This window comes from Siphateles boraxobius, unplaced genomic scaffold (genome assembly GCF_051911475.1).
Source record: "Siphateles boraxobius isolate OS27281-9 unplaced genomic scaffold, OSU_SipBor_1 61, whole genome shotgun sequence".
Lineage (NCBI taxonomy): Eukaryota > Metazoa > Chordata > Actinopteri > Cypriniformes > Leuciscidae > Siphateles > Siphateles boraxobius.
This window is the reverse complement of record NW_027509188.1, coordinates 1,841,574-1,862,631: the sequence shown is the minus strand read 5'-3', so window position 1 is coordinate 1,862,631 and position 21,058 is coordinate 1,841,574. Positions and strand designations below refer to the sequence as shown.

Genomic DNA, 21,058 nt, shown 5'->3' with positions numbered 1-21,058 from the left:
TCTGCAGCAGTGTTGGTGGTTGCATGGCCGGACGTCAACGAAAAACACCATTCGTCCCTGGGTGGGCTCGAACCACCAACCTTTCGGTAAACAGCCGAACGCGCTGTCCGATTGCGCCACAGAGACCTACGGCCAGCCAGTCCATGGGACAGTTTATAAAAAAAAGCAGACCTGGACTTTTCCGGCAATGGTGGACTCGCTTTCCACGCTGGAAACCGAGAAGAGAGAGGGCTAATAGATGCGCCCAACGTGGGGCTCGAACCCACGACCCTGAGATTAAGAGTCTCATGCTCTACCGACTGAGCTAGCCGGGCAACTGCGGTGACCTGCTTCGGGCTGGTCGCGGCCATTATCTGTGCCTAAATTGCGCCCGTGAAAGGGAGCCTCACATTTCGCACAGTTCCGTTTCGGTCTGTCGAGTGAGAGAGCGGTTACCGAAGGCAACCTTCTCCAAATATCCAAAGGCAAAAGTGAGTCATACAACAAAGAGTTGGAGGGACACAACCTCCAAACGGAAGCAAAAACGCTAGCACATATAATCCTATGCCGAATCGATTGACCTGATGCCTGAGAGCCTGATAGGTTACAAGTTACCGGTGCCCTCTTTATGAGAACGAAATCCACGTTCGATCAATGTCGGAAGTTATGACGGATGCTCGATGGTGTTTTAAAAGGAGTTTTGAGCAGGACCTCTCTGGAACACAGGCCTCCACCACCCGGAACAAAACATGAGCATTCCATCCACGCGCCACAGCAAACATAAGCTGATGTAAACTTTCACAACACCCGCTGTCTTCTTTGAACACAAAGCAACTGACCAAGCTGTAAACGCTAAAAGGGCCAAGAAACGTCGTTTCATGCGTCCGAAATGACACGGATGTGTTAGTGAACACACGTGTGCTAAATTCTGCAGCTGTGTTGGTGGTTGCATGGCAGGACGTCAACGAAAAACACCATTCGTCCCCCCTGTTTCGGTCTGTCGAGTGAGAGAGCGGTTACCGAAGGCAACCTTCTCCAAATATCCAAAGATAAAAGTGAGTCATACAACAAAGAGTTGGAGGGACACAACCTCCAACCGGAATCAAAAACGCTAGTACATATAGGCCTATGCCGAATCGATTGACCTCATGCCTGAGAGCCTGATAGGTTACAAGTTACCGGTGCCCTCCTTATGAGAACAAAATCCACGTTCGATCAATGTCGGAAGTTATTACGGATGCTCGATGGTGTTTTAAAAGGAGTTTTGAGCAGGACGACTCTGGAACACAGGCCTCCACCACCAGGAACAAAACATGAGTATTCCATCCACGCGCCACAGCAAACATAAGCTGATGTAAACTTTCACAACACCCGCTGTCTTCTCTGGACACAAAGCAACTGACCAAGCTGTAAATGCTAAAAGGGGCCAAGAAACATCGTGTCATGCGTCCGAAATGACACGGATGTGTTAGTGGACACAAGTGTGCTAAATTCTGCAGCTGTGTTGGTGGTTGCATGGCCGGACGTCAACGAAAAACACCATTCGTCCCTGGGTGGGCTCGAACCACCAACCTTTCGGTTAACAGCCGAACGCGCTGTCCGATTGCGCCACAGAGACCTACGGCCAGCCAGTCCATGGGTCAGCTTATAAAAAAAAGCAGACCTGGACTTTTCCGGCAATGGTGGACTCGCTTTCCACGCTGGAAACCGAGACCCCGTTGGGAAGAGAGAGGGCTAATAGATGCGCCCAACGTGGGGCTCGAACCCACAACCCTGAAATTAAGAGTCTCATGCTCTACCGACTGAGCTAGCCGGGCAACTAAGGTGACCTGCTTCGGGCTGGTCGCGGCCATTATCTGTGCCTAAATTGCGCCCGTGAAAGGGAGCCTCACATTTCGCACAGTTAATGTGAGAGAGCGGTTACCGAAGGCAACCTTCTCCAAATATCCAAAGGCAAAAGTGAGTCATACAACAAAGAGTTGGAGGGACACAACCTCCAAACGGAAGCAAAAACGCTAGCACATATAATCCTATGCCGAATCGATTGACCTGATGCCTGAGAGCCTGATAGGTTACAAGTTACCGGTGCCCTCTTTATGAGAACGAAATCCACGTTCGATCAATGTCGGAAGTTATTACGGATGCTCGATGGTGTTTTAAAAGGAGTTTTGAGCAGGACCTCTCTGGAACACAGGCCTCCACCACCCGGAACAAAACATGAGCATTCCATCCACGCGCCACAGCAAACATAAGCTGATGTAAACTTTCACAACACCCGCTGTCTTCTTTGAACACAAAGCAACTGACCAAGCTGTAAACGCTAAAAGGGCCAAGAAACGTCGTTTCATGCGTCCGAAATGACACGTATGTGTTAGTGGACACACGTGTGCTAAATTCTGCAGCTGTGTTGGTGGTTGCATGGCAGGACGTCAACGAAAAACACCATTCGTCCCCCCGTTTCGGTCTGTCGAGTGAGAGAGCGGTTACCGAAGGCAAACTTCTCCAAATATCCAAAGATAAAAGTGAGTTATACAACAAAGAGTTGGAGGGACACAACCTCCAACCGGAATCAAAAACGCTAGTACATATAGGCCTATGCCGAATCGATTGACCTCATGCCTGAGAGCCTGATAGGTTACAAGTTACCGGTGCCCTCCTTATGAGAACAAAATCCACGTTCGATCAATGTCGGAAGTTATTACGGATGCTCGATGGTGTTTTAAAAGGAGTTTTGAGCAGGACCTCTCTGGAACACAGGCCTCCACCACCAGGAACAAAACATGAGTATTCCATCCACGCGCCACAGCAAACATAAGCTGATGTAAACTTTCACAACACCCGCTGTCTTCTCTGAACACAAAGCAACTGACCAAGCTGTAAACGCTAAAAGGGGCCAAGAAACGTCGTGTCATGCGTCCGAAATGACACGGATGTGTTAGTGGACACACGTGTGCTAAATTCTGCAGCTGTGTTGGTGGTTGCATGGCCGGACGTCAACGAAAAACACCATTCGTCCCTGGGTGGGCTCGAACCACCAACCTTTCGGTTAACAGCCGAACGCGCTGTCCGATTGCACCACAGAGACCTACGGCCAGCCAGTCCATGGGTCAGCTTATAAAAAAAAGCAGACCTGGACTTTTCCGGCAATGGTGGACTCGCTTTCCACGCTGGAAAACGAGACCCCGTTGGGAAGAGAGAGGGCTAATAGATGCGCCCAACGTGGGGCTCGAACCCACGACCCTGAGATTAAGAGTCTCATGCTCTACCGACTGAGCTAGCCGGGCAACTAAGGTGACCTGCTTCGGGCTGGTCGCGGCCATTATCTGTGCCTAAATTGCGCCCGTGAAAGGGAGCCTCACATTTCGCACAGGCTTGGCATAGCCTCTTGCGGGTAAAGTCAGGGTTAAGCCTAGAGGTAGGCTTAGAGTGTACTTTGTTTGTTTGAGCCATATCTGTTGTTGGGGGATACAATTTGACCCAGTAGAGCAGGCCAATAATATGCACAACCCGGAGCTAAAGTTCCGTTTCGGTCTGTCGAGTGAGAGAGCGGTTACCGAAGGCAACCTTCTCCAAATATCCAAAGGCAAAAGTGAGTCATACAACAAAGAGTTGGAGGGACACAACCTCCAAACGGAAGCAAAAACGCTAGCACATATAATCCTATGCCGAATCGATTGACCTGATGCCTGAGAGCCTGATAGGTTACAAGTTACCGGTGCCCTCTTTATGAGAACGAAATCCACATTCGATCAATGTCGGAAGTTATGACGGATGCTCGATGGTGTTTTAAAAGGAGTTTTGAGCAGGACCTCTCTGGAACACAGGCCTCCACCACCCGGAACAAAACATGAGCATTCCATCCACGCGCCACAGCAAACATAAGCTGATGTAAACTTTCACAACACCCGCTGTCTTCTTTGAACACAAAGCAACTGACCAAGCTGTAAACGCTAAAAGGGCCAAGAAACGTCGTTTCATGCGTCCGAAATGACACGGATGTGTTAGTGGACACACGTGTGCTAAATTCTGCAGCTGTGTTGGTGGTTGCATGGCAGGACGTCAACGAAAAACACCATTCCTCCCCCCTGTTTCGGTCTGTCGAGTGAGAGAGCGGTTACCGAAGGCAAACTTCTCCAAATATCCAAAGATAAAAGTGAGTCATACAACAAAGAGTTGGAGGGACACAACCTCCAACCGGAATCAAAAACGCTAGTACATATAGGCCTATGCCGAATCGATTGACCTCATGCCTGAGAGCCTGATAGGTTACAAGTTACCGGTGCCCTCCTTATGAGAACAAAATCCACGTTCGATCAATGTCGGAAGTTATTACGGATGCTCGATGGTGTTTTAAAAGGAGTTTTGAGCAGGACGACTCTGGAACACAGGCCTCCACCACCAGGAACAAAACATGAGTATTCCATCCACGCGCCACAGCAAACATAAGCTGATGTAAACTTTCACAACACCCGCTGTCTTCTCTGGACACAAAGCAACTGACCAAGCTGTAAACGCTAAAATGGGCCAAGAAACATCGTGTCATGCGTCCGAAATGACACGGATGTGTTAGTGGACACACGTGTGCTAAATTCTGCAGCTGTGTTGGTGGTTGCATGGCCAGACGTCAACGAAAAACACCATTCGTCCCTGGGTGGGCTCGAACCACCAACCTTTCGGTTAACAGCCGAACGCGCTGTCCGATTGCGCCACAGAGATCTACGGCCAGCCAGTCCATGGGTCAGCTTATAAAAAAAAGCAGACCTGGACTTTTCCGGCAATGGTGGACTCGGTTTCCACGTTGGAAACCGAGACCCCGTTGGGAAGAGAGAGGGCTAATAGATGCGCCCAACGTGGGGCTCGAACCCACGACCCTGAGATTAAGAGTCTCATGCTCTACCGACTGAGCTAGCCGGGCAACTGCGGTGACCTGCTTCGGGCTGGTCGCGGCGATTATCTGTGCCTAAATTGCGCCCGTGAAAGGGAGCCTCACATTTCGCACAGTTCCGTTTCGGTCTGTCGAGTGAGAGAGCGGTTACCGAAGGCAACCTTCTCCAAATATCCAAAGATAAAAGTGAGTCATACAACAAAGAGTTGGAGGGACACAACCTCCAACCGGAATCAAAAACGCTAGTACATATAGGCCTATGCCGAATCGATTGACCTCATGCCTGAGAGCCTGATAGGTTACAAGTTACCGGTGCCCTCCTTATGAGAACAAAATCCACGTTCGATCAATGTCGGAAGTTATTACGGATGCTCGATGGTGTTTTAAAAGGAGTTTTGAGCAGGACCTCTCTGGAACACAGGCCTCCACCACCAGGAACAAAACATGAGTATTCCATCCACGCGCCACAGCAAACATAAGCTGATGTAAACTTTCACAACACCCGCTGTCTTCTCTGAACACAAAGCAACTGACCAAGCTGTAAACGCTAAAAGGGGCCAAGAAACGTCGTGTCATGCGTCCGAAATGACACGGATGTGTTAGTGGACACACGTGTGCTAAATTCTGCAGCTGTGTTGGTGGTTGCATGGCCGGACGTCAACGAAAAACACCATTCGTCCCTGGGTGGGCTCGAACCACCAACCTTTCGGTTAACAGCCGAACGCGCTGTCCGATTGCGCCACAGAGACCTACGGCCAGCCAGTCCATGGGTCAGCTTATAAAAAAAAGCAGACCTGGACTTTTCCGGCAATGGTGGACTCGCTTTCGACGCTGGAAACCGAGACCCCGTTGGGAAGAGAGAGGGCTAATAGATGCGCCCAACGTGGGGCTCGAACCCACGACCCTGAGATTAAGAGTCTCATGCTCTACCGACTGAGCTAGCCGGGCAACTAAGGTGACCTGCTTCGGGCTGGTCGCGGCCATTATCTGTGCCTAAATTGCGCCCGTGAAAGGGAGCCTCACATTTCGCACAGGCTTGGCATAGCCTCTTGCGGGTAAAGTCAGGGTTAAGCCTAGAGGTAGGCTTAGAGTGTACTTTGTTTGTTTGAGCCATATCTGTTGTTGGGGGATACAATTTGACCCAGTAGAGCAGGCCAATAATATGCACAACCCGGAGCTAAAGTTCCGTTTCGGTCTGTCGAGTGAGAGAGCGGTTACCGAAGGCAACCTTCTCCAAATATCCAAAGGCAAAAGTGAGTCATACAACAAAGAGTTGGAGGGACACAACCTCCAAACGGAAGCAAAAACGCTAGCACATATAATCCTATGCCGAATCGATTGACCTGATGCCTGAGAGCCTGATAGGTTACAAGTTACCGGTGCCCTCTTTATGAGAACGAATCCACGTTCGATCAATGTCGGAAGTTAAGACGGATGCTCGATGGTGTTTTAAAAGGAGTTTTGAGCAGGACCTCTCTGGAACACAGGCCTCCACCACCCGGAACAAAACATGAGCATTCCATCCACGCGCCACAGCAAACATAAGCTGATGTAAACTTTCACAACACCCGCTGTCTTCTTTGAACACAAAGCAACTGACCAAGCTGTAAACGCTAAAAGGGCCAAGAAACGTCGTTTCATGCGTCCGAAATGACACGGATGTGTTAGTGGACATACGTGTGCTAAATTCTGCAGCTGTGTTGGTGGTTGCATGGCAGGACGTCAACGAAAAACACCATTCGTCCCCCCGTTTCGGTCTGTCGAGTGAGAGAGCGGTTACCGAAGGCAAACTTCTCCAAATATCCAAAGATAAAAGTGAGTCATACAACAAAGAGTTGGAGGGACACAACCTCCAACCGGAATCAAAAACGCTAGTACATATAGGCCTATGCCGAATCGATTGACCTCATGCCTGAGAGCCTGATAGGTTACAAGTTACCGGTGCCCTCCTTATGAGAACAAAATCCATGTTCGATCAATGTCGGAAGTTAATACGGATGCTCGATGGTGTTTTAAAAGGAGTTTTGAGCAGGACCTCTCTGGAACACAGGCCTCCACCACCAGGAACAAAACATGAGTATTCCATCCACGCGCCACAGCAAACATAAGCTGATGTAAACTTTCACAACACCCGCTGTCTTCTCTGAACACAAAGCAACTGACCAAGCTGTAAACGCTAAAAGGGGCCAAGAAACGTCGTGTCATGCGTCCGAAATGACACGGATGTGTTAGTGGACACACGTGTGCTAAATTCTGCAGCAGTGTTGGTGGTTGCATGGCCGGACGTCAACGAAAAACACCATTCGTTCCTGGGTGGGCTCGAACCACCAACCTTTCGGTTAACAGCCGAACGCGCTGTCCGATTGCGCCACAGAGACCTACGGCCAGCCAGTCCATGGGTCAGTTTATAAAAAAAAGCAGACCTGGACTTTTCCGGCAATGGTGGACTCGCTTTCCACGCTGGAAACCGAGACCCCGTTGGGAAGAGAGAGGGCTAATAGATGCGCCCAACGTGGGGCTCGAACCCACGACCCTGAGATTAAGAGTCTCATGCTCTACCGACTGAGCTAGCCGGGCAACTGCGGTGACCTGCTTCGGGCTGGTCGCGGCCATTATCTGTGCCTAAATTGCGCCCGTGAAAGGGAGCCTCACATTTCGCACAGTTCCGTTTCGGTCTGTCGAGTGAGAGAGCGGTTACCGAAGGCAACCTTCTCCAAATATCCAAAGGCAAAAGTGAGTCATACAACAAAGAGTTGGAGGGACACAACCTCCAAACGGAAGCAAAAACGCTAGCACATATAATCCTATGCCGAATCGATTGACCTGATGCCTGAGAGCCTGATAGGTTACAAGTTACCGGTGCCCTCTTTATGAGAACGAAATCCACGTTCGATCAATGTCGGAAGTTATTACGGATGCTCGATGGTGTTTTAAAAGGAGTTTTGAGCAGGACCTCTCTGGAACACAGGCCTCCACCACCCGGAACAAAACATGAGCATTCCATCCACGCGCCACAGCAAACATAAGCTGATGTAAACTTTCACAACACCCGCTGTCTTCTTTGAACACAAAGCAACTGACCAAGCTGTAAACGCTAAAAGGGCCAAGAAACGTCGTTTCATGCGTCCGAAATGACACGGATGTGTTAGTGGACACACGTGTGCTAAATTCTGCAGCTGTGTTGGTGGTTGCATGGCAGGACGTCAACGAAAAACACCATTCGTCCCCCCGTTTCGGTCTGTCGAGTGAGAGAGCGGTTACCGAAGTCAACCTTCTCCAAATATCCAAAGGCAAAAGTGAGTCATACAACAAAGAGTTGGAGGGACACAACCTCCAAACGGAAGCAAAAACGCTAGCACATATAATCCTATGCCGAATCGATTGACCTGATGCCTGAGAGCCTGATAGGTTACAAGTTACCGGTGCCCTCTTTATGAGAACGAATCCACGTTCGATCAATGTCGGAAGTTAAGACGGATGCTCGATGGTGTTTTAAAAGGAGTTTTGAGCAGGACCTCTCTGGAACACAGGCCTCCACCACCCGGAACAAAACATGAGCATTCCATCCACGCGCCACAGCAAACATAAGCTGATGTAAACTTTCACAACACCCGCTGTCTTCTTTGAACACAAAGCAACTGACCAAGCTGTAAACGCTAAAAGGGCCAAGAAACGTCGTTTCATGCGTCCGAAATGACACGGATGTGTTAGTGGACACACGTGTGCTAAATTCTGCAGCTGTGTTGGTGGTTGCATGGCAGGACGTCAACGAAAAACACCATTCGTCCCCCCGTTTCGGTCTGTCGAGTGAGAGAGCGGTTACCGAAGGCAAACTTCTCCAAATATCCAAAGATAAAAGTGAGTCATACAACAAAGAGTTGGAGGGACACAACCTCCAACCGGAATCAAAAACGCTAGTACATATAGGCCTATGCCGAATCGATTGACCTCATGCCTGAGAGCTTGATAGGTTACAAGTTACCGGTGCCCTCCTTATGAGAACAAAATCCACGTTCGATCAATGTCGGAAGTTATTACGGATGCTCGATGGTGTTTTAAAAGGAGTGTTGAGCAGGACCTCTCTGGAACACAGGCCTCCACCACCAGGAACAAAACATGAGTATTCCATCCACGCGCCACAGCAAACATAAGCTGATGTAAACTTTCACAACACCCGCTGTCTTCTCTGAACACAAATCAACTGACCAAGCTGTAAACGCTAAAAGGGGCCAAGAAACGTCGTGTCATGCGTCCGAAATGACACGGATGTGTTAGTGGACACACGTGTGCTAAATTCTGCAGCTGTGTTGGTGGTTGCATGGCCGGACGTCAACGAAAAACACCATTCGTCCCTGGGTGGGCTCGAACCACCAACCTTTCGGTTAACAGCCGAACGCGCTGTGCGATTGCGCCACAGAGACCTACGGCCAGCCAGTCCATGGGTCAGCTTATAAAAAAAAGCAGACCTGGACTTTTCCGGCAATGGTGGACTCGCTTTCCACGCTGGAAACCGAGACCCCGTTGGGAAGAGAGAGGGCTAATAGATGCGCCCAACGTGGGGCTCGAACCCACGACCCTGAGATTAAGAGTCTCATGCTCTACCGACTGAGCTAGCCGGGCAACTAAGCTGACCTGCTTCGGGCTGGTCGCGGCCATTATCTGTGCCTAAATTGCGCCCGTGAAAGGGAGCCTCACATTTCGCACAGGCTTGGCATAGCCTCTTGCGGGTAAAGTCAGGGTTAAGCCTAGAGGTAGGCTTAGAGTGTACTTTGTTTGTTTGAGCCATATCTGTTGTTGGGGGATACAATTTGACCCAGTAGAGCAGGCCAATAATATGCACAACCCGGAGCTAAAGTTCCGTTTCGGTCTGTCGAGTGAGAGAGCGGTTACCGAAGGCAACCTTCTCCAAATATCCAAAGGCAAAAGTGAGTCATACAACAAAGAGTTGGAGGGACACAACCTCCAAACGGAAGCAAAAACGCTAGCACATATAATCCTATGCCGAATCGATTGACCTGATGCCTGAGAGCCTGATAGGTTACAAGTTACCGGTGCCCTCTTTATGAGAACGAATCCACGTTCGATCAATGTCGGAAGTTAAGACGGATGCTCGATGGTGTTTTAAAAGGAGTTTTGAGCAGGACCTCTCTGGAACACAGGCCTCCACCACCCGGAACAAAACATGAGCATTCCATCCACGCGCCACAGCAAACATAAGCTGATGTAAACTTTCACAACACCCGCTGTCTTCTTTGAACACAAAGCAACTGACCAAGCTGTAAACGCTAAAAGGGCCAAGAAACGTCGTTTCATGCGTCCGAAATGACACGGATGTGTTAGTGGACACACGTGTGCTAAATTCTGCAGCTGTGTTGGTGGTTGCATGGCAGGACGTCAACGAAAAACACCATTCGTCCCCCCGTTTCGGTCTGTCGAGTGAGAGAGCGGTTACCGAAGGCAAACTTCTCCAAATATCCAAAGATAAAAGTGAGTCATACAACAAAGAGTTGGAGGGACACAACCTCCAACCGGAATCAAAAACGCTAGTACATATAGGCCTATGCCGAATCGATTGACCTCATGCCTGAGAGCCTGATAGGTTACAAGTTACCGGTGCCCTCCTTATGAGAACAAAATCCACGTTCGATCAATGTCGGAAGTTATTACGGATGCTCGATGGTGTTTTAAAAGGAGTTTTGAGCAGGACCTCTCTGGAACACAGGCCTCCACCACCAGGAACAAAACATGAGTATTCCATCCACGCGCCACAGCAAACATAAGCTGATGTAAACTTTCACAACACCCGCTGTCTTCTCTGAACACAAAGCAACTGACCAAGCTGTAAACGCTAAAAGGGGCCAAGAAACGTCGTGTCATGCGTCCGAAATGACACGGATGTGTTAGTGGACACACGTGTGCTAAATTCTGCAGCTGTGTTGGTGGTTGCATGGCCGGACGTCAACGAAAAACACCATTCGTCCCTGGGTGGGCTCGAACCACCAACCTTTCGGTTAACAGCCGAACGCGCTGTCCAATTGCGCCACAGAGACCTACGGCCAGCCAGTCCATGGGTCAGCTTATAAAAAAAAGCAGACCTGGACTTTTCCGGCAATGGTGGACTCGCTTTCCACGCTGGAAACCGAGACCCCATTGGGAAGAGAGAGGGCTAATAGATGCGCCCAACGTGGGGCTCGAACCCACGACCCTGAGATTAAGAGTCTCATGCTCTACCGACTGAGCTAGCCGGGCAACTAAGGTGACCTGCTTCGGGCTGGTCGCGGCCATTATCTGTGCCTAAATTGCGCCCGTGAAAGGGAGCCTCACATTTCGCACAGTTCCGTTTCGGTCTGTCGAGTGAGAGAGCGGTTACCGAAGGCAACCTTCTCCAAATATCCAAAGGCAAAAGTGAGTCATACAACAAAGAGTTGGAGGGACACAACCTCCAAACGGAAGCAAAAACGCTAGCACATATAATCCTATGCCGAATCGATTGACCTGATGCCTGAGAGCCTGATAGGTTACAAGTTACCGGTGCCCTCTTTATGAGAACGAAATCCACGTTCGATCAATGTCGGAAGTTATTACGGATGCTCGATGGTGTTTTAAAAGGAGTTTTGAGCAGGACCTCTCTGGAACACAGGCCTCCACCACCCGGAACAAAACATGAGCATTCCATCCACGCGCCACAGCAAACATAAGCTGATGTAAACTTTCACAACACCCGCTGTCTTCTTTGAACACAAAGCAACTGACCAAGCTGTAAACGCTAAAAGGGCCAAGAAACGTCGTTTCATGCGTCCGAAATGACACGGATGTGTTAGTGGACACACGTGTGCTAAATTCTGCAGCTGTGTTGGTGGTTGCATGGCAGGACGTCAACGAAAAACACCATTCGTCCCCCCGTTTCGGTCTGTCGAGTGAGAGAGCGGTTACCGAAGTCAACCTTCTCCAAATATCCAAAGGCAAAAGTGAGTCATACAACAAAGAGTTGGAGGGACACAACCTCCAAACGGAAGCAAAAACGCTAGCACATATAATCCTATGCCGAATCGATTGACCTGATGCCTGAGAGCCTGATAGGTTACAAGTTACCGGTGCCCTCTTTATGAGAACGAATCCACGTTCGATCAATGTCGGAAGTTAAGACGGATGCTAGATGGTGTTTTAAAAGGAGTTTTGAGCAGGACCTCTCTGGAACACAGGCCTCCACCACCCGGAACAAAACATGAGCATTCCATCCACGCGCCACAGCAAACATAAGCTGATGTAAACTTTCACAACACCCGCTGTCTTCTTTGAACACAAAGCAACTGACCAAGCTGTAAACGCTAAAAGGGCCAAGAAACGTCGTTTCATGCGTCCGAAATGACACGGATGTGTTAGTGGACACACGTGTGCTAAATTCTGCAGCTGTGTTGGTGGTTGCATGGCAGGACGTCAACGAAAAACACCATTCGTCCCCCCGTTTCGGTCTGTCGAGTGAGAGAGCGGTTACCGAAGGCAAACTTCTCCAAATATCCAAAGATAAAAGTGAGTCATACAACAAAGAGTTGGAGGGACACAACCTCCAACCGGAATCAAAAACGCTAGTACATATAGGCCTATGCCGAATCGATTGACCTCATGCCTGAGAGCCTGATAGGTTACAAGTTACCGGTGCCCTCCTTATGAGAACAAAATCCACGTTCGATCAATGTCGGAAGTTATTACGGATGCTCGATGGTGTTTTAAAAGGAGTTTTGAGCAGGACCTCTCTGGAACACAGGCCTCCACCACCAGGAACAAAACATGAGTATTCCATCCACGCGCCACAGCAAACATAAGCTGATGTAAACTTTCACAACACCCGCTGTCTTCTCTGAACACAAAGCAACTGACCAAGCTGTAAACGCTAAAAGGGGCCAAGAAACGTCGTGTCATGCGTCCGAAATGACACGGATGTGTTAGTGGACACACGTGTGCTAAATTCTGCAGCTGTGTTGGTGGTTGCATGGCCGGACGTCAACGAAAAACACCATTCGTCCCTGGGTGGGCTCGAACCACCAACCTTTCGGTTAACAGCCGAACGCGCTGTCCGATTGCGCCACAGAGACCTACGGCCAGCCAGTCCATGGGTCAGCTTATAAAAAAAAGCAGACCTGGACTTTTCCGGCAATGGTGGACTCGCTTTCCACGCTGGAAACCGAGACCCCATTGGGAAGAGAGAGGGCTAATAGATGCGCCCAACGTGGGGCTCGAACCCACGACCCTGAGATTAAGAGTCTCATGCTCTACCGACTGAGCTAGCCGGGCAACTAAGGTGACCTGCTTCGGGCTGGTCGCGGCCATTATCTGTGCCTAAATTGCGCCCGTGAAAGGGAGCCTCACATTTCGCACAGGCTTGGCATAGCCTCTTGCGGGTAAAGTCAGGGTTAAGCCTAGAGGTAGGCTTAGAGTGTACTTTGTTTGTTTGAGCCATATCTGTTGTTGGGGGATACAATTTGACCCAGTAGAGCAGGCCAATAATATGCACAACCCGGAGCTAAAGTTCCGTTTCGGTCTGTCGAGTGAGAGAGCGGTTACCGAAGGCAACCTTCTCCAAATATCCAAAGGCAAAAGTGAGTCATACAACAAAGAGTTGGAGGGACACAACCTCCAAACGGAAGCAAAAACGCTAGCACATATAATCCTATGCCGAATCGATTGACCTGATGCCTGAGAGCCTGATAGGTTACAAGTTACCGGTGCCCTCTTTATGAGAACGAATCCACGTTCGATCAATGTCGGAAGTTAAGACGGATGCTCGATGGTGTTTTAAAATGAGTTTTGAGCAGGACCTCTCTGGAACACAGGCCTCCACCACCCGGAACAAAACATGAGCATTCCATCCACGCGCCACAGCAAACATAAGCTGATGTAAACTTTCACAACACCCGCTGTCTTCTTTGAAAACAAAGCAACTGACCAAGCTGTAAACGCTAAAAGGGCCAAGAAACGTCGTTTCATGCGTCCGAAATGACACGGATGTGTTAGTGGACACACGTGTGCTAAATTCTGCAGCTGTGTTGGTGGTTGCATGGCAGGACGTCAACGAAAAACACCATTCGTCCCCCCGTTTCGGTCTGTCGAGTGAGAGAGCGGTTACCGAAGGCAAACTTCTCCAAATATCCAAAGATAAAAGTGAGTCATACAACAAAGAGTTGGAGGGACACAACCTCCAACCGGAATCAAAAACGCTAGTACATATAGGCCTATGCCGAATCGATTGACCTCATGCCTGAGAGCCTGATAGGTTACAAGTTACCGGTGCCCTCCTTATGAGAACAAAATCCACGTTCGATCAATGTCGGAAGTTATTACGGATGCTCGATGGTGTTTTAAAAGGAGTTTTGAGCAGGACCTCTCTGGAACACAGGCCTCCACCACCAGGAACAAAACATGAGTATTCCATCCACGCGCCACAGCAAACATAAGCTGATGTAAACTTTCACAACACCCGCTGTCTTCTCTGAACACAAAGCAACTGACCAAGCTGTAAACGCTAAAAGGGGCCAAGAAACGTCGTGTCATGCGTCCGAAATGACACGGATGTGTTAGTGGACACACGTGTGCTAAATTCTGCAGCTGTGTTGGTGGTTGCATGGCCGGACGTCAACGAAAAACACCATTCGTCCCTGGGTGGGCTCGAACCACCAACCTTTCGGTTAACAGCCGAACGCGCTGTCCGATTGCGCCACAGAGACCTACGGCCAGCCAGTCCATGGGTCAGCTTATAAAAAAAAGCAGACCTGGACTTTTCCGGCAATGGTGGACTCGCTTTCCACGCTGGAAACCGAGACCCCATTGGGAAGAGAGAGGGCTAATAGATGCGCCCAACGTGGGGCTCGAACCCACGACCCTGAGATTAAGAGTCTCATGCTCTACCGACTGAGCTAGCCGGGCAACTAAGGTGACCTGCTTCGGGCTGGTCGCGGCCATTATCTGTGCCTAAATTGCGCCCGTGAAAGGGAGCCTCACATTTCGCACAGGCTTGGCATAGCCTCTTGCGGGTAAAGTCAGGGTTAAGCCTAGAGGTAGGCTTAGAGTGTACTTTGTTTGTTTGAGCCATATCTGTTGTTGGGGGATACAATTTGACCCAGTAGAGCAGGCCAATAATATGCACAACCTGGAGCTAAAGTTCCGTTTCGGTCTGTCGAGTGAGAGAGCGGTTACCGAAGGCAATCTTCTCCAAATATCCAAAGGCAAAAGTGAGTCATACAACAAAGAGTTGGAGGGACACAACCTCCAAACGGAAGCAAAAACGCTAGCACATATAATCCTATGCCGAATCGATTGACCTGATGCCTGAGAGCCTGATAGGTTACAAGTTACCGGTGCCCTCTTTATGAGAACGAATCCACGTTCGATCAATGTCGGAAGTTAAGACGGATGCTCGATGGTGTTTTAAAAGGAGTTTTGAGCAGGACCTCTCTGGAACACAGGCCTCCACCACCCGGAACAAAACATGAGCATTCCATCCACGCGCCACAGCAAACATAAGCTGATGTAAACTTTCACAACACCCGCTGTCTTCTTTGAACACAAAGCAACTGACCAAGCTGTAAACGCTAAAAGGGCCAAGAAACGTCGTTTCATGCGTCCGAAATGACACGGATGTGTTAGTGGACACACGTGTGCTAAATTCTGCAGCTGTGTTGGTGGTTGCATGGCAGGACGTCAACGAAAAACACCATTCGTCCCCCCGTTTCGGTCTGTCGAGTGAGAGAGCGGTTACCGAAGGCAAACTTCTCCAAATATCCAAAGATAAAAGTGAGTCATACAACAAAGAGTTGGAGGGACACAACCTCCAACCGGAATCAAAAACGCTAGTACATATAGGCCTATGCCGAATCGATTGACCTCATGCCTGAGAGCCTGATAGGTTACAAGTTACCGGTGCCCTCCTTATGAGAACAAAATCCACGTTCGATCAATGTCGGAAGTTATTACGGATGCTCGATGGTGTTTTAAAAGGAGTTTTGAGCAGGACCTCTCTGGAACACAGGCCTCCACCACCAGGAACAAAACATGAGTATTCCATCCACGCGCCACAGCAAACATAAGCTGATGTAAACTTTCACAACACCCGCTGTCTTCTCTGAACACAAAGCAACTGACCAAGCTGTAAACGCTAAAAGGGGCCAAGAAACGTCGTGTCATGCGTCCGAAATGACACGGATGTGTTAGTGGACACACGTGTGCTAAATTCTGCAGCAGTGTTGGTGGTTGCATGGCCGGACGTCAACGAAAAACACCATTCGTCCCTGGGTGGGCTCGAACCACCAACCTTTCGGTTAACAGCCGAACGCGCTGTCCGATTGCGCCACAGAGACCTACGGCCAGCCAGTCCATGGGTCAGTTTATAAAAAAAAGCAGACCTGGACTTTTCCGGCAATGGTGGACTCGCTTTCCACGCTGGAAACCGAGACCCCGTTGGGAAGAGAGAGGGCTAATAGATGCGCCCAACGTGGGGCTCGAACCCACGACCCTGAGATTAAGAGTCTCATGCTCTACCGACTGAGCTAGCCGGGCAACTGCGGTGACCTGCTTCGGGCTGGTCGCGGCCATTATCTGTGCCTAAATTGCGCCCGTGAAAGGGAGCCTCACATTTCGCACAGTTCCGTTTCGGTCTGTCGAGTGAGAGAGCGGTTACCGAAGGCAACCTTCTCCAAATATCCAAAGGCAAAAGTGAGTCATACAACAAAGAGTTGGAGGGACACAACCTCCAAACGGAAGCAAAAACGCTAGCACATATAATCCTATGCCGAATCGATTGACCTGATGCCTGAGAGCCTGATAGGTTACAAGTTACCGGTGCCCTCTTTATGAGAACGAATCCACGTTCGATCAATGTCGGAAGTTAAGACGGATGCTCGATGGTGTTTTAAAAGGAGTTTTGAGCAGGACCTCTCTGGAACACAGGCCTCCACCACCCGGAACAAAACATGAGCATTCCATCCACGCGCCACAGCAAACATAAGCTGATGTAAACTTTCACAACACCCGCTGTCTTCTTTGAACACAAAGCAACTGACCAAGCTGTAAACGCTAAAAGGGCCAAGAAACGTCGTTTCATGCGTCCGAAATGACACGGATGTGTTAGTGGACACACGTGTGCTAAATTCTGCAGCTGTGTTGGTGGTTGCATGGCAGGACGTCAACGAAAAACACCATTCGTCCCCCCGTTTCGGTCTGTCGAGTGAGAGAGCGGTTACCGAAGGCAAACTTCTCCAAATATCCAAAGATAAAAGTGAGTCATACAACAAAGAGTTGGAGGGACACAACCTCCAACCGGAATCAAAAACGCTAGTACATATAGGCCTATGCCGAATCGATTGACCTCATGCCTGAGAGCCTGATAGGTTACAAGTTACCGGTGCCCTCCTTATGAGAACAAAATCCACGTTCGATCAATGTCGGAAGTTATTACGGATGCTCGATGGTGTTTTAAAAGGAGTTTTGAGCAGGACCTCTCTGGAACACAGGCCTCCACCACCAGGAACAAAACATGAGTATTCCATCCACGCGCCACAGCAAACATAAGCTGATGTAAACTTTCACAACACCCGCTGTCTTCTCTGAACACAAAGCAACTGACCAAGCTGTAAACGCTAAAAGGGGCCAAGAAACGTCGTGTCATGCGTCCGAAATGACACGGATGTGTTAGTGGACACACGTGTGCTAAATTCTGCAGCTGTGTTGGTGGTTGCATGGCCGGACGTCAACGAAAAACACCATTCGTCCCTGGGTGGGCTCGAACCACCAACCTTTCGGTTAACAGCCGAACGCGCTGTCCGATTGCGCCACAGAGACCTACGGCCAGCCAGTCCATGGGTCAGCTTATAAAAAAAAGCAGACCTGGACTTTTCCGGCAATGGTGGACTCGCTTTCCACGCTGGAAACCGAGACCCCATTGGGAAGAGAGAGGGCTAATAGATGCGCCCAACGTGGGGCTCGAACCCACGACCCTGAGATTAAGAGTCTCATGCTCTACCGACTGAGCTAGCCGGGCAACTAAGGTGACCTGCTTCGGGCTGGTCGCGGCCATTATCTGTGCCTAAATTGCGCCCGTGAAAGGGAGCCTCACATTTCGCACAGGCTTGGCATAGCCTCTTGCGGGTAAAGTCAGGGTTAAGCCTAGAGGTAGGCTTAGAGTGTACTTTGTTTGTTTGAGCCATATCTGTTGTTGGGGGATACAATTTGACCCAGTAGAGCAGGCCAATAATATGCACAACCCGGAGCTAAAGTTCCGTTTCGGTCTGTCGAGTGAGAGAGCGGTTACCGAAGGCAACCTTCTCCAAATATCCAAAGGCAAAAGTGAGTCATACAACAAAGAGTTGGAGGGACACAACCTCCAAACGGAAGCAAAAACGCTAGCACATATAATCCTATGCCGAATCGATTGACCTGATGCCTGAGAGCCTGATAGGTTACAAGTTACCGGTGCCCTCTTTATGAGAACGAATCCACGTTCGATCAATGTCGGAAGTTAAGACGGATGCTCGATGGTGTTTTAAAATGAGTTTTGAGCAGGACCTCTCTGGAACACAGGCCTCCACCACCCGGAACAAAACATGAGCATTCCATCCACGCGCCACAGCAAACATAAGCTGATGTAAACTTTCACAACACCCGCTGTCTTCTTTGAAAACAAAGCAACTGACCAAGCTGTAAACGCTAAAAGGGCCAAGAAACGTCGTTTCATGCGTCCGAAATGACACGGATGTGTTAGTGGACACACGTGTGCTAAATTCTGCAGCTGTGTTGGTGGTTGCATGGCAGGACGTCAACGAAAAACACCATTCGTCCCCCCGTTTCGGTCTGTCGAGTGAGAGAGCGGTTACCGAAGGCAAACTTCTCCAAATATCCAAAGATAAAAGTGAGTCATACAACAAAGAGTTGGAGGGACACAACCTCCAACCGGAATCAAAAACGCTAGTACATATAGGCCTATGCCGAATCGATTGACCTCATGCCTGAGAGCCTGATAGGTTACAAGTTACCGGTGCCCTCCTTATGAGAACAAAATCCACGTTCGATCAATGTCGGAAGTTATTACGGATGCTCGATGGTGTTTTAAAAGGAGTTTTGAGCAGGACCTCTCTGGAACACAGGCCTCCACCACCAGGAACAAAACATGAGTATTCCATCCACGCGCCACAGCAAACATAAGCTGATGTAAACTTTCACAACACCCGCTGTCTTCTCTGAACACAAAGCAACTGACCAAGCTGTAAACGCTAAAAGGGGCCAAGAAACGTCGTGTCATGCGTCCGAAATGACACGGATGTGTTAGTGGACACACGTGTGCTAAATTCTGCAGCTGTGTTGGTGGTTGCATGGCCGGACGTCAACGAAAAACACCATTCGTCCCTGGGTGGGCTCGAACCACCAACCTTTCGGTTAACAGCCGAACGCGCTGTCCGATTGCGCCACAGAGACCTACGGCCAGCCAGTCCATGGGTCAGCTTATAAAAAAAAGCAGACCTGGACTTTTCCGGCAATGGTGGACTCGCTTTCCACGCTGGAAACCGAGACCCCATTGGGAAGAGAGAGGGCTAATAGATGCGCCCAACGTGGGGCTCGAACCCACGACCCTGAGATTAAGAGTCTCATGCTCTACCGACTGAGCTAGCCGGGCAACTAAGGTGACCTGCTTCGGGCTGGTCGCGGCCATTATCTGTGCCTAAATTGCGCCCGTGAAAGGGAGCCTCACATTTCGCACAGGCTTGGCATAGCCTCTTGCGGGTAAAGTCAGGGTTAAGCCTAGAGGTAGGCTTAGAGTGTACTTTGTTTGTTTGAGCCATATCTGTTGTTGGGGGATACAATTTGACCCAGTAGAGCAGGCCAATAATATGCACAACCCGGAGCTAAAGTTCCGTTTCGGTCTGTCGAGTGAGAGAGCGGTTACCGAAGGCAACCTTCTCCAAATATCCAAAGGCAAAAGTGAGTCATACAACAAAGAGTTGGAGGGACACAACCTCCAAACGGAAGCAAAAACGCTAGCACATATAATCCTATGCCGAATCGATTGACCTGATGCCTGAGAGCCTGATAGGTTACAAGTTACCGGTGCCCTCTTTATGAGAACGAATCCACGTTCGATCAATGTCGGAAGTTAAGACGGATGCTCGATGGTGTTTTAAAAGGAGTTTTGAGCAGGACCTCTCTGGAACACAGGCCTCCACCACCCGGAACAAAACATGAGCATTCCATCCACGCGCCACAGCAAACATAAGCTGATGTAAACTTTCACAACACCCGCTGTCTTCTTTGAAAACAAAGCAACTGACCAAGCTGTAAACGCTAAAAGGGCCAAGAAACGTCGTTTCATGCGTCCGAAATGACACGGATGTGTTAGTGGACACACGTGTGCTAAATTCTGCAGCTGTGTTGGTGGTTGCATGGCAGGACGTCAACGAAAAACACCATTCGTCCCCCCGTTTCGGTCTGTCGAGTGAGAGAGCGGTTACCGAAGGCAAACTTCTCCAAATATCCAAAGATAAAAGTGAGTCATACAACAAAGAGTTGGAGGGACACAACCTCCAACCGGAATCAAAAACGCTAGTACATATAGGCCTATGCCGAATCGATTGACCTCATGCCTGAGAGCCTGATAGGTTACAAGTTACCGGTGCCCTCCTTATGAGAACAAAATCCACGTTCGATCAATGTCGGAAGTTATTACGGATGCTCGATGGTGTTTTAAAAGGAGTTTTGAGCAGGACCTCTCTGGAACACAGGCCTCCACCACCAGGAACAAAACATGAGTATTCCATCCATGCGCCACAGCAAACATAAGCTGATGTAAACTTTCACAACACCCGCTGTCTTCTCTGAACACAAAGCAACTGACCAAGCTGTAAACGCTAAAAGGGGCCAAGAAACGTCGTGTCATGCGTCCGAAATGACACGGATGTGTTAGTGGACACACGTGTGCTAAATTCTGCAGCTGTGTTGGTGGTTGCATGGCCGGACGTCAACGAAAAACACCATTCGTCCCTGGGTGGGCTCGAACCACCAACCTTTCGGTTAACAGCCGAACGCGCTGTCCGATTGCGCCACAGAGACCTACGGCCAGCCAGTCCATGGGTCAGCTTATAAAAAAAAGCAGACCTGGACTTTTCCGGCAATGGTGGACTCGCTTTCCACGCTGGAAACCGAGACCCCATTGGG

At 49.6% G+C, this 21,058-nt stretch overlaps 27 non-coding genes across 27 annotated transcripts; all 27 read right to left on the bottom strand.

The window, feature by feature from the left end:
* Positions 1 to 52: 52 nt before the first annotated feature.
* trnan-guu (transfer RNA asparagine (anticodon GUU)) lies at positions 53 to 126 on the bottom strand. Its single transcript has one exon. It is a non-coding gene; the product is annotated as a tRNA-Asn (tRNA).
* A 115-nt stretch (positions 127 to 241) lies between these two features.
* Positions 242 to 314, bottom strand: trnak-cuu (transfer RNA lysine (anticodon CUU)). The gene has a single exon. It is a non-coding gene; the product is annotated as a tRNA-Lys (tRNA).
* A 1,209-nt stretch (positions 315 to 1,523) lies between these two features.
* trnan-guu (transfer RNA asparagine (anticodon GUU)) lies at positions 1,524 to 1,597 on the bottom strand. The gene has a single exon. It is a non-coding gene; the product is annotated as a tRNA-Asn (tRNA).
* A 126-nt stretch (positions 1,598 to 1,723) lies between these two features.
* On the bottom strand, positions 1,724 to 1,796 carry trnak-cuu (transfer RNA lysine (anticodon CUU)). Its single transcript has one exon. It is a non-coding gene; the product is annotated as a tRNA-Lys (tRNA).
* Positions 1,797 to 2,990: 1,194 nt separating this feature from the next.
* Positions 2,991 to 3,064, bottom strand: trnan-guu (transfer RNA asparagine (anticodon GUU)). Its single transcript has one exon. It is a non-coding gene; the product is annotated as a tRNA-Asn (tRNA).
* Positions 3,065 to 3,190: 126 nt separating this feature from the next.
* trnak-cuu (transfer RNA lysine (anticodon CUU)) lies at positions 3,191 to 3,263 on the bottom strand. Its single transcript has one exon. It is a non-coding gene; the product is annotated as a tRNA-Lys (tRNA).
* A 1,358-nt stretch (positions 3,264 to 4,621) lies between these two features.
* trnan-guu (transfer RNA asparagine (anticodon GUU)) lies at positions 4,622 to 4,695 on the bottom strand. The gene has a single exon. It is a non-coding gene; the product is annotated as a tRNA-Asn (tRNA).
* Positions 4,696 to 4,821: 126 nt separating this feature from the next.
* On the bottom strand, positions 4,822 to 4,894 carry trnak-cuu (transfer RNA lysine (anticodon CUU)). The gene has a single exon. It is a non-coding gene; the product is annotated as a tRNA-Lys (tRNA).
* Positions 4,895 to 5,539: 645 nt separating this feature from the next.
* trnan-guu (transfer RNA asparagine (anticodon GUU)) lies at positions 5,540 to 5,613 on the bottom strand. The gene has a single exon. It is a non-coding gene; the product is annotated as a tRNA-Asn (tRNA).
* A 126-nt stretch (positions 5,614 to 5,739) lies between these two features.
* trnak-cuu (transfer RNA lysine (anticodon CUU)) lies at positions 5,740 to 5,812 on the bottom strand. Its single transcript has one exon. It is a non-coding gene; the product is annotated as a tRNA-Lys (tRNA).
* Positions 5,813 to 7,168: 1,356 nt separating this feature from the next.
* Positions 7,169 to 7,242, bottom strand: trnan-guu (transfer RNA asparagine (anticodon GUU)). Its single transcript has one exon. It is a non-coding gene; the product is annotated as a tRNA-Asn (tRNA).
* A 126-nt stretch (positions 7,243 to 7,368) lies between these two features.
* trnak-cuu (transfer RNA lysine (anticodon CUU)) lies at positions 7,369 to 7,441 on the bottom strand. The gene has a single exon. It is a non-coding gene; the product is annotated as a tRNA-Lys (tRNA).
* Positions 7,442 to 9,211: 1,770 nt separating this feature from the next.
* Positions 9,212 to 9,285, bottom strand: trnan-guu (transfer RNA asparagine (anticodon GUU)). The gene has a single exon. It is a non-coding gene; the product is annotated as a tRNA-Asn (tRNA).
* Positions 9,286 to 9,411: 126 nt separating this feature from the next.
* trnak-cuu (transfer RNA lysine (anticodon CUU)) lies at positions 9,412 to 9,484 on the bottom strand. Its single transcript has one exon. It is a non-coding gene; the product is annotated as a tRNA-Lys (tRNA).
* Positions 9,485 to 10,840: 1,356 nt separating this feature from the next.
* trnan-guu (transfer RNA asparagine (anticodon GUU)) lies at positions 10,841 to 10,914 on the bottom strand. Its single transcript has one exon. It is a non-coding gene; the product is annotated as a tRNA-Asn (tRNA).
* A 126-nt stretch (positions 10,915 to 11,040) lies between these two features.
* Positions 11,041 to 11,113, bottom strand: trnak-cuu (transfer RNA lysine (anticodon CUU)). The gene has a single exon. It is a non-coding gene; the product is annotated as a tRNA-Lys (tRNA).
* A 1,770-nt stretch (positions 11,114 to 12,883) lies between these two features.
* On the bottom strand, positions 12,884 to 12,957 carry trnan-guu (transfer RNA asparagine (anticodon GUU)). Its single transcript has one exon. It is a non-coding gene; the product is annotated as a tRNA-Asn (tRNA).
* Positions 12,958 to 13,083: 126 nt separating this feature from the next.
* On the bottom strand, positions 13,084 to 13,156 carry trnak-cuu (transfer RNA lysine (anticodon CUU)). The gene has a single exon. It is a non-coding gene; the product is annotated as a tRNA-Lys (tRNA).
* Positions 13,157 to 14,512: 1,356 nt separating this feature from the next.
* trnan-guu (transfer RNA asparagine (anticodon GUU)) lies at positions 14,513 to 14,586 on the bottom strand. The gene has a single exon. It is a non-coding gene; the product is annotated as a tRNA-Asn (tRNA).
* A 126-nt stretch (positions 14,587 to 14,712) lies between these two features.
* Positions 14,713 to 14,785, bottom strand: trnak-cuu (transfer RNA lysine (anticodon CUU)). Its single transcript has one exon. It is a non-coding gene; the product is annotated as a tRNA-Lys (tRNA).
* A 1,356-nt stretch (positions 14,786 to 16,141) lies between these two features.
* trnan-guu (transfer RNA asparagine (anticodon GUU)) lies at positions 16,142 to 16,215 on the bottom strand. The gene has a single exon. It is a non-coding gene; the product is annotated as a tRNA-Asn (tRNA).
* Positions 16,216 to 16,341: 126 nt separating this feature from the next.
* On the bottom strand, positions 16,342 to 16,414 carry trnak-cuu (transfer RNA lysine (anticodon CUU)). The gene has a single exon. It is a non-coding gene; the product is annotated as a tRNA-Lys (tRNA).
* A 1,207-nt stretch (positions 16,415 to 17,621) lies between these two features.
* trnan-guu (transfer RNA asparagine (anticodon GUU)) lies at positions 17,622 to 17,695 on the bottom strand. Its single transcript has one exon. It is a non-coding gene; the product is annotated as a tRNA-Asn (tRNA).
* Positions 17,696 to 17,821: 126 nt separating this feature from the next.
* trnak-cuu (transfer RNA lysine (anticodon CUU)) lies at positions 17,822 to 17,894 on the bottom strand. Its single transcript has one exon. It is a non-coding gene; the product is annotated as a tRNA-Lys (tRNA).
* A 1,356-nt stretch (positions 17,895 to 19,250) lies between these two features.
* Positions 19,251 to 19,324, bottom strand: trnan-guu (transfer RNA asparagine (anticodon GUU)). Its single transcript has one exon. It is a non-coding gene; the product is annotated as a tRNA-Asn (tRNA).
* A 126-nt stretch (positions 19,325 to 19,450) lies between these two features.
* trnak-cuu (transfer RNA lysine (anticodon CUU)) lies at positions 19,451 to 19,523 on the bottom strand. The gene has a single exon. It is a non-coding gene; the product is annotated as a tRNA-Lys (tRNA).
* A 1,356-nt stretch (positions 19,524 to 20,879) lies between these two features.
* On the bottom strand, positions 20,880 to 20,953 carry trnan-guu (transfer RNA asparagine (anticodon GUU)). The gene has a single exon. It is a non-coding gene; the product is annotated as a tRNA-Asn (tRNA).
* Between the last annotated feature and the right edge of the window lie 105 nt (positions 20,954 to 21,058).